Raw genomic sequence first — 12,045 nt, forward strand, 5'->3', positions numbered from 1 at the left:
TTGCCGATGAGTAGGAATATATTCAACTTCAGGAAATATATTATTTGTTAGCTTTTACAATGTGTTATGCATTGAATCATACACATCATTCATATGTGTAGAATATAAGGTAATTAACTTTTTATTTTCAGTAACATTCGTTTTACTTCAGGTTAACTGCATATGATTCGCTAAATATTGATTAAAATATTTCTAAAAATTTGTGAGAAATATAAAATGTCAATTATGCTTAATTTTTTATTCGTTAATTTTCAATATTTATTAATTCCCATTTCTTTAAAACTGAAGGTGAAATTAGAAATATGTATGAAAAAATATTAATGTATTTAGTATAACGTGAAATTTTAGGAAGCTTTCCAATTAATGCGAAAATTAGTGAGCACCGAGTGATTTCTTACAAATTAATGACAATGGCTATAAAATTTAGGCATGAAGTATGCAGCATGAGGAAGGCGGATAAATGCAGTCAAAAGTTAAGCAAGCTTTGAACAACGGATTTTACTATTTTCTGTATTCTTGATATTGTTCAAATTTTTTCATAGAATTGGCAATGCGCAGCGGATCCGTTGGCGCCGGTGCGTATTTATTCGCCAAGCTCACCAACGGCTAATCGGCCATGATTTTAGCGGTGTATAGTTAGTTACGTTGCAAGATATTTAACAAATGAAAGCGATGATTTGAGCGTTGTACAGTCAAGTTATAAGATATATAGCATATAGAAGTAAAATAAATAGTTAGCGGTGTATAAGTTAACCCGGGAGGACGCGCGCTTTATTATTATGTAACACGAGAACGCGCGTCGCAATTAAACGACATATAAATGTAATAATGTAAAATAATGCATTCTATATTAATTATAACATTTATTATATAAAATTGCTTAAAAATAAGGTTACTTTTAAAATTAATGACAAATAAATTAAAAGTACTTACGTTTTCTTCATATGACTAGGAATCATTGATTTCTATGAGAAATTTGTGTTTTTTATTTTTGAATGCAATTATAATCCAAATTATGCAGAATTATTACATGGACAATGAGTTATATAATTAATTTTCAAATCAATTAGGCTCAAGAAGAATTATAGATATTTTGTAGTTTGAATGACGCTTTTATTTCACAGTGTTCTTGACATAGTATACTATTTTTTTTACACTTCACATATACAGATTTTGATTTTCTGTCTTTTTTTCGTGAGCACATGCAGCATCTCTGGTAACATAATTTTCTTTTCTTTGTTTGTGAATCTTCAAAAGAATCTTCGTTGTATTCCTTGTGTTTCTGTCGTGATTTTAAATGAGGATATAAAAGTGCAAAGGCCAAATCAGAAGTGCCTCCTATTCCTGAACTTCTCTGGTGGGGTTTTAGCAGATAAAAGCAAGATCTTTGAATTTATGCTGGCAATATTTAATAACAAAAAAAAAAATGCCCATAGGCCATCGGTTTAATACTCTGGCCACAGAGTAAGTGCCACCCATTTCGTCAACTATATCAATTGCTCCTTTTTTCATGAGGGTCCACGAGCAGCTGAGCGGTAAAGTCGCTGAACACTGGTTGTTCGGTCCGAGGTTCAAATCCCGCATACCGGCTGGCTGCATGGGCGTCTTCGTGGTTTCCCCATGTGTACCGTGTATACAAGCCAATTTCCCTTAGAAAGTCCTTCACGAAGGCATCCGTCCCTTTAGGCAGATAGCCCTGGTGTACTTTATAATCTCAATAAACCAAACCTTTTGTCATGTTATAAAACGTAATTATTTCAGAGTTTTTCAAATCTCCCGTGCTTTCATCAATATGGTCATCATTGTGCATAATTGACAAAGGTTGACACATTTGTTCTTTTTAGCCATATAAGAAAGTAGCATTATATCCTTTTGAAACCCGAAGAGGGTTGAATGCGGTTCTCTATTCTTATTCGACGCAAATTCAGGTGGGATAATCTTCTCAGCCCTGCATATTGTTCCAACGATAGAAATTTTATTTTCCTGTAAGAAATTGGCCAATTTATAAACTGGTATACCAACTGTGGTAACATTTCTTCCTGAATTGTATAATGGAGTTAGGATGCGCTTTGCTTTTTCACAAGAACTGTTGACTTTATTGTATGGCCCATCTGGCTGCTGACCTGAGTAAATTTACATGTTCAAAGTACAGAAGGTTCTAAAATCAACCACAGTAAATATCTTTATACCATATCTTACAGGTTTCTTAGGCATATACTTAAGAAAGGAGCATCGTCCTTGAAAAGGCTCTAGCTTTTCGTCCAAAGTCATGTATTCCCCTACATGATATAATTTCTGACAATTCTTGACAAAATTTTCAAACAAATCTCTTATTGGAGCTATTTATCACTCTTTCTTCTGCCATCCCGTGTTCCGACATCATCAAATCATAAGGCACGAATGGAAAGAAAACGCTTATAGTTCATTGTTTTACGAAAAATATTCAATCCTGTTCCATCAGTTACGAATAATTCTCTAACATTTACATGGGAGGATAGATAATGGGAATGGGATTTACATAAGTCCTAAAAAAGTAAGAAACACTTCTCCATAGGTTTTGCATCTCTTTAAAATTTCCCGAAATATTTTTTACATAAATATTAGACCATTTCAATCATTGTGTCATCAAATATCAGCTTCCATGCATCGATGGGTGAAGCCAGATCTTTAGATATATGTGTATTGCCAGGCAATTTTTTTATGATATTATGGGACACCATGCGTCTTTGAATTCGAAAGGGTTCTTTCTTCCATTTTGTTGTTTTATCTTTTCCTCTAAAACAGTCACTTTGATCACAAGAAATGTATTCTGAAGAGTCGCACTGTTTTTCGAATTCAGACTGATGATCACTAAATATATCTTCATCATCTAAATCTTGGCCCACCAGCGGCCGAGCGGTAACGTCGCTGAACACTGGTAGTTCGGTCCGAGGTTCGAATCCCGCGAACGGGCTGGCTGCATGGGCGTTTTCGTGGTTTTCCCCATGTGTAACGTATATACGAGCCAGTTTCCCTTAAAAAGTCCTCCACGAAGGCATCCCTCCCTTAAGGCAGATAGCCCTCGAGTGCTTTGCCGTAATCTAATAAACCAAACCATCTAAATCTTGTAAGAAAGTCCGTTTCTGAAAATATGTTTGGAAACTTATAAGAAATGATGTTCCGCAAATTTACCTTAAAAATGGACATAATTCAATGCTGTATACATTAGTGCAATTTAGAATATCTAAAGTGAGAATGGAAAAAGCAATATTCTCATTTCCATTTATGAAATAACCAACGCTGTTGACAAATTAATATGTACCCTACGATAATTGCAGTTCTAGGATATCATTGAAATAATTTCTTCTTATAACAGATGTAGGAAAAAATCAGCAGTTCCAGTATTTTAGACTTATTAAAAACCAGCAGTTCCAGTATTTTATTCTGCATCAGGCCTAATGAAATTAAACATGACAACATCATTTTCTTCTGAATGATGCAGCCATACTGAAAAAGGTAGATGAAACACTTCTCAAAATGTTGTATCTGAAATGAGTCGTAAATGCTTTGCCTGAAAAGTTCATGAATTGTTGCCAGACGTTGACAAACCTATTTGTATTCTAAGATCTTTTTAAATCTCTTTTATAGTGAGAGTCTTTGGAGAGACTGCAGCTGATATGTTAATTTTGACAAAGTGGGTAACATGGTCAAGTGAGATTGCTATTATGCCAAGCGGTAATAACTTTAGGGGGCATGACAGTGTGATGGCCCAAGATACTGAATACTGAAGATTCAAACTTGGGTCAAACTACCAGTTCAGAATTGTATTGCTCAATTGCTTATGAACTTGAACAAAAGTATGAATATCTTATTAGTGAAACCCATGATGTAAGAAAATCTGGAAAATTTATAAAGTTTTCAAGATTAAAACATGGTCGACTTTGTTATGAATCCCATGATTCTGACATTTTTTAAATACACTCCTGCTACACTGATAGAGGCGGAATGATCATTGTCCTGCTTACAACAGATACATCATGTCAATGTAGAATCTGAAGGAAAATTTAGATTATTAGAATATGGCAATGAATACCGGCTATGGACCTGAAGAAAGATGACGTTTGGAACAACTTTCTAAGGGAAACTGGCTTGTATTTGCATTACATATGAGGTAAACTAGAAAAATCAACCATGCAGCCTGCCCTTTAACCATGATATGAAACCAGATCAAACTACCAGTATTCAAGGGTCTTAACCAGTTGTAGGAAAAATCTGAAGAAAATGCTTGCAATATCATGTAATCAGAAATTAACTATGTGTTGCATAGCAGGTTTACTTTTGCAAGTGTCGAGGTAGAGAATACTACTTTTTTTTATTTCTTTTTTCTTTTTCTTTATATAGGTATTTAGCCATGGTATTCATTACATATATTCTCTGTCATTCATACAGAATACTAATATTTTTAGTAAAAAGTGTCTTTTTCATTACGTGCTTTGCTTGTCGATATTCTCAAAATTATGTTTAATAATTAGTGCTACTGTACATTTAATAGATTAGTGGATTCATTACTAAATAATACATTTAAAACATTCATTTTACACAAGCAATTTTTCAAAGTTGTTTACTTGCTGATAGCTTAAAATATTTTATTTTGAAACAACTGTTTTTTTCATAATAAATTTGACAATGCCAAGTATCTTCAATAATATTCAAATCCTTTAAAGTAGCATTGTAAATAAAACTAGAATAAACATTATACATCTTGTTATCTTTCAAGATTCATTCAAACTTTGATTAATTACTCAAAGCAATGGTTTACTAACTTTGATGACCCTAGGAATACATAAAAGTATTTTATCATCTCAGAGAACCAATATTTTGTTTTTTTCATTCTAATCATCTATTGTATATAAACATCTAGCATCCTCTGAAAAGTAATTCTTAAAAATGCATTAAAAATATATCAAATTTTTAAGCATGAAAACTGATTTTAGGTAAAAATAAGAGTAATAAAAATAAAAACTTAATTTAAACTTAACCCACGTTAATCATAATATTTTTGGAGCCTTGTGGTTCTGCGTGTTTGAAATTACGTAAGAACACAGCCATGCTACCGGTACTGAACTACCGCTAGCAAGCGACAAAACGAAGCCTCGATCACACGGCAAATATTCTCTTTCTAAAAGCGAACCAGGTTGCCAATTCGTCGGGTTACCAGCTTTGAATGTTTATCGCCATATTTGGCGATGTTTACATTTAACGGATCCTTTGCGGAAGTGCTTCCAAAATATTAATGTATTTAGTATAACGTGTAATTTTAGGAAGCTTTCAAATTAATGCGAAAATTAGTGAGCACCGAGTGATTTCTTACAAATTAATGACAATGGCTATAAAATTTAGGCATGAAGTATGCAGCATGAGGAAGGCGGATAAATGCAGTCAAAAGTTAAGCAAGCTTTGAACAACGGATTTTAACTTTTTTCTGTATTCTTGATATTGTTCAAATTTTTTCATAGAATTGGCAATGCTCAGTGCCAAAGGAATTTAAAGATTATAGTTACATTCTTCAAGTTAATTAAAAATAATTTCTCAAAGCTTACAAAATTTGATTTAGCGAAATGAAGTTTGCTAAGAAATGAATTTTAGCGCTAGTTCTTGCCAAAAGACTACTGACGGTTGCTGATATCCTTTAATTAATTTAATCATTTTTTTAAATGTATCTAAATTGTGTCCTTGAATTAGGGCTTAAGCATAACAAATGCTTCTTATCTATAAACAGACGAAGAAACCATGCCGACGAGCTTAGTTTCTTACAGAAAAATTTTACTCCGCGTAGTAGAATGGTGCTTGCCCGGAGTTCTTGGTATGGAGGTAGGAAGTAAGAGGAGAGGCTCTAACTGGTTTTTTCTACACTCATGTCCATAAATTAAGGATAATTCAGAGTCACGGGGAAATCGAACTCTAAAATAAATATATCACCTGTAAAATCACTACACACATCTTCAAAAATCATATGCAAATTTCAGGAAGTAACCAGATGACACCGATGGTACGTCACAATGACGAGAGTGTAAGAGAGTGATATATAAGGAATACAGGCAAAGAAGTAAAATTGTTCGCAGGCGCTTTATAAGCATTTCAGTGCAATAACCGAATAGTTATGACATAAAGGACGCATTTGGATGATTTTTTACGTGGTAGAATTATCGGCCGTCTGGAATGTGGGCGTACCCAACTGCAAGTATCGGACGAACTTGGAATTGCCCAGAATGTCATCTCCAGGCTTTGACAACGATTCCAAGATGATGGTAATGTGAGTAGACGTTACAGCACAGGTCGCCCCAGAGTTACAACGCCGAATGAGGACCGGTATTTGGCAGTTACTGCCAAAAGAAACAGGCGGAGCACAGTCAAGCCAAATCTATCGGGGACGTCATTCTGGAACAACACGTTACCTTTGTTTCGGGGCGCCATGGACGCACAATTTCTGTTTATGGATGACAACGCCTGTCCTCACCGTGCAAACATCGTAAGCGAATGCCTTCAATCGGAGGATATCACTCGTATGGACTGGCCAGCCTTCTCCCGGACTTGAATCCAGTAGAGCACGTGTGGGACATGCTTGGCCGATGAGTTGCAGTCCGTCAACCTCCTCCTACATGTCTACCGGAACTTCGGAGAGCATTGCTTTTTGAGTGGTGTAATATCCCCCAAGATCAGATAGATAATTTGATACTCAGCATGCCTAGGCGTTGTACGGACTGTATTGCATCGTCTGGGAGACATACAATGTATTAACAATCATACCAACCATGTAATATTGGTTTTTTGTAAATAGTTTTTTTTTTTTTTTTTTTTTTGTAATTTACTCCAGGGAGAAAAAATCGCTAATTTTTTTAATAATATCAAACATATAGCATCTTTTTTTGCTCTTTACCTTTTGTTTAATCAATCAGCTTTACAAATAAGTCAAATTTGTTTTCCTTCTATCTCTTCCTTTGCCTGATTTTGCATTATCCTTAATTTATGGACATGAGTGTATATGCAAATGCTTTGAAGCGGGGAAGGGGGAATCCCTTCGTGGAGTTGAAAACATTCAGTGACTTACCATTAAGATCAATGGATTTTGACACAATGGGATGTAAACATTTTGCAATTACGTGGTAAATATACGCATAAATGTAGATATTTTCTTTTTCTCCAATATATCAGAGTTCTAAGTAGGTGAAAAGAATACATTTTTAACAATATTTCATTCTGAACGGAATTAAATTTTATACATTTACCAATTTGCTCAGAAATATATACCCGTATAGTCATTTAACACATAAGAATCCTTGTTTCGTAAGTTCTGCCAATTGTCTTCCAAGATCCGTTAGCAGTTAGAACAAATGTCCTCAGATGATCCGTATGAACAAACATCCCCAGATAACTCTGAAGAAACCTCACTATCGCAGAAGATGAACAACTTGAAGGTCACAATAAGTGCTCTAAAACGCACAACTTGCACGTTCGGCTTTTAAAATTCGAATCCTCGTCTCCATGGCCTGAAAACAAGTGTCTCATGTTGCTGGTCGGCAGTCTGCGTCGAGCCACGGTGTGTTAAAGAATAACTTTTTCGTCTTTAAGACAGTAAGTTTAAGTCCCCAAACATGTCCGATGAAGATTTTTTTTTTAAAAAAAAAAGGTTTAAGAAGAAGTTCATTTCTTTAGAAGTTCAGGTAAAAATCTTAGACCGTCTTTTAAAAGGAGAAAAGGCATCTCTCATTGGAAAAAGTTTTAATTGGAATGAAGAAATAGTCCTGACTGTTAAGAAAAATGAAATAGAAATAAGAAGTGCAGTTGCTACAGGATCTTCGACATCCGCAAAACGTGCAGTTCGCCCCCAGGGGTGCCAATAATTGAGAAGGTGAAAAAGGCACTCAGCATTTGGTTTGATGATAGCTGTCAAAAAAGAATTTTGTTGGATGGTATAATATCATTAAACAAAAAGCACTCATAATTTTTAAGCAGCTCAAAGAACATGCAGAACCCTCTGTCAACCCAGATTTTCTGGTAAGTAAAGGTTGGTTCAAAATTTCAAAAAGCGTTTTGCAATTCATAGTATAAGAATTCAAGGAGAATCTGCATCGGCTGATTATGAAGATGCTAGGACGTTTCCTCAAAAATTTTAAACTATTATAGAAAAATAAGGATACACAGCAGTTCAAGTTTTCGATGCCGACAAAACTGGGTTTTGGTGGAACAAAAATGCCCAGTAGAACCTTTATATCGAAAAAAGGAAGAAACTGCATCTTGATTTAAGGTGACTAAAAATTGTCTAACGCTATTTTGGTGTAGTATGACTTTGGACTTTATGACAAAACCCATGTTAGTTTATAGATCTTTAAATCCTCGTGCACTTAAAGGCGTCAATAAAAACACCTTACCGGTATATTAGAAAGCAAACCCAAAAGCTTGGGTCTCTGGGAACATATTTAAAAATTGGTTTTTAAATTGTTTTGTGCCAGACGTTGAACGTTATTTAAGGCAGAAAAATTTGAGCTTTAAGGCGCTTATTACTATTAGATAATCCTCCATGTCACCCATAAGATTTGAATCATTCCAATGTCAATATACTGTTCTTACCACCTAACACTATTTCGTTACTCCAACCATTGGATCAAGGTATTATGTATACCTTTAAAACATACTACATAAGAAGAGCATTACAGTAGATTTTAGACGTAACCGATTCAAAATTGATTAATGCAATGGAAGCTTGAAGACATTTTCAATCAAGAACTGAATCGACATCGTATCTTTGTCGTTGAAGGAACTGAAAGCATCAACGTTAAATGCATGTTAGAAGATATAACCCTCTTCAGTTGAAATAGAAAACGTGCTGAATCGTCAGAAAATGAAACTGGTGGCATATTAGAACTTGCCAAATCAATCGGAGGCGAAGGTTTTATGAACATGGCTAATGAAGGCATTCAAGATTTATTAGCGGAAGAAATTGACGAAGATTTGATAGATATGGCATCCGAAGCTGTAAATCAAATCGATTCTGAGGACACTACCACTGAAGAAGATTGTGAAGTTAATAATTTAAAATTAAAAGAAAGCCTACGCCTAGCTGTTAAATGAAGGAAGAAATTCTAAAAGTCAAAGCGATCTCATTCCACCGAAAAAACTTTCTCTGTTGATTATACTGAGCAATGACAACTAAGAAATTTATTAAACTAAATCACTTATTGAAAATTGTTTAAAATTGCATACATGGGAGCTTCATCCTACGAATATTAATACTTGCAAGGTTAATATATGTTTCTCGAAAAAAAATCCTCTTGAAAAAAAATTTCGAAAAAATGCATTATTAGGTTATATACATTACTTATCATCCATATACCTTGCTTGCGAACTCAGAGAATATTAAACTCAACAAAAGATCCTACAGTAAAACTGTAGCCAGCAGTGACAATTGAACGCACTATTGACACACATCTCACTGGTTCTCTTCACATTGAACTCACGACCCCTGGTTTACAAGACCAGTACTTTAACCGCTGAGCTATGGTGGCTTATAAGTAAAAAGGATTATATTCAACTTTCGGAAATATTATTTGCTAATTTTTACAATGTGTTATGAATCAATCATACACATCATTTATATGTGTTGAAATATAATGTAATTCACTTTTTATGTTCAGTAGCATATGGTTTGCTAAAGGTTAATTGCGTATGATTCGTTAAAGATTAATTAAAATATTTCTGAAAAATTGTGAGATATATAAAATGTCAGTTATGCTAAATTTTTATTTCTTAATTTTCAATATTTTATAATTCCCATTTCTTTAAAATTGAAGGTGCTATTAGGAATATGTTTAAAAAATATAAATGTATTTAGTGCGTGTGATTTAAGAAAGCGTGAAACTTAAGGAAATTTGAACAAGAAATGGGAAAATTAGTGACCACCAAGCGATTTCTTAAATTTTAATGGCTTTGGTTATAAAATTTAGGCCATGAAATATGTACCATTCGAAAGACGTATAAATGTAGTCAAAAGTTAAGCAAGTTACGCAAACAACGAATTTAAACTGTTACTTGTATTCTTGATAGTGTTCAAATTTTTGATAGAATTGAGAACGCTCTAGTTAATGCCAAAGGAATATAAAGATTTAAAAATAATTCTCAAAGCTTAAAAAAAAAAAAAAAAAATTGAATTTAACTGAATAAAGTTTGCTAAAAAGTGAATTTTAGCGCCAGTTTTTGCCAAAAGTTTGATGTTACTGATGTCCTTAAATTTAATTTAGTCAAATGTATCTAAATTCTCCGAACCACTCATATCTGTGATCTACGAGTGGACCTCAAGGTCATGCTGCGACCGTTAATATGAACAGTCATTGGTGATCAGCTGGGTATAGCATCAGAGCACATTTTTTTTTTAACTGATTACTGTGACGCACACAATGATATCCGCCATACCAGGAAAGCCTCGCGTTGAACTTTTTAAGTAAAACTAGCTTGTAATGCTCGTTATACTCACGTGACAGTAGATGTGCACATGTCACCTCCAGGAAACACTGGATTTGTCGCGCCTTGTAGACGTAGTTAGCCAACTCTCGCAGCCAAGAATACGCAAAGACAAAAATGCCTCCTTTTTTATTCTTTTAATTGTCATCCTGAAAGATGATTCACAAATACAGAACTTTTAAGTATGTGGTCCTTTATGGCATTCCTGAGGATCTGGTAAAAGCGGGATAAATTCTGGTTGAACGTCAAAATAAACAACAAAGCATCAAAGCATCCTCCACCTTACAGATGGGGTAAACCATGGGAATCCAGCTTGTTCGGCGAGATTCGAACCCCAAACCGCAATACCAGTCCTAACTGCCCTATCTCCTTACTGACTGTTTATAATATCTCAACATTAATCTCATCATGCTAACTTAGGTAAGCGTAGCAATGCGGATATTTTTTCTCTAATCAGATAAAAGAAGCGTTTGACTGTATTTATCTGACACTTGCTAAATGGGCAGTACTTTCCCGCTTTGTTAATATGTGTCATTTCACTTCTCTGCGTCGTCCATTGTCCAAAAATGTCATAATCTACATAAAATTGTGAGGTACATATCACATTCAATTGTGCATATGTATCTCTGGAAGGTCCAGCAATAAACTATTTTTTGTCTACGCCCCATCTGCAAGCTTTTCTTCTCCGTTATGTATCTATGACGCCACCAACATCTTGCCAAGTTAATTCAAGGGGTAATCTTTCTATCTATGCCCATTAAAGAATCACAAATTTATTTACGTAATTTATTATATATATGAATACAATTTCAATGGTATTTTTTCAGCGTAGTAAGAAAAAACTGATTGCATCTCCTATTATCCAAACTGCCTTTTTTCCTTTTAAGAGAGAGTTAACTTTAAATGAATATAGAAAGCATATATATAGCCTTAAAATAAAAACACTAATAATTTGTTCGGTCATATATACGTCATGACATTTATCTAATATGAATCAACAATATTTCATCATGCATTTTGTCCATGAATCAAACTGAAAACACATATAAATATTAGAAGAGAAGTATTACGTACTATATGTCTATTTTGGTTTGTTTATTCCTTGAATTAGGGCTTAACCATAACAAGTGCTTCTTATCTGTAAACAGACAAAGAAATCGCGATGACGATTTATCTCGTTTCTTCCAGGAAAAAATTTTACTTTCTTGTAGAAATAGAATGCCTTTTTCTCGAAAATCTCGGACACGCAATTCAACATCCATAAAAACTAATACAGTAGTCCTCAAATATTTTTTGCCCCATTCAAACCTTTAACCTTAGAAAGAGGATCATTTCCCCTTCCTTTCCAAATCTCGAAAAATACATATATATATTTATTTAAATTTAAATTAGTTTTTAATGTGTGTAAAATTCTAGCTAAATAAAGTTATTTGGAGGCTTGATCTTTATTTGAACTGTGAGGCTAAGTTCAACTTGCGTCAGTAACTACACATAAGAAGGGGAAAAAGACTTATTCGACTCAAGAACAATATCAACAAGCCGCCCAGACGG

This window comes from Stegodyphus dumicola, chromosome 2 (genome assembly GCF_044657685.1).
Source record: "Stegodyphus dumicola isolate Sdum_Otavi_A_Nest chromosome 2, ASM4465768v1".
Lineage (NCBI taxonomy): Eukaryota > Metazoa > Arthropoda > Arachnida > Araneae > Eresidae > Stegodyphus > Stegodyphus dumicola.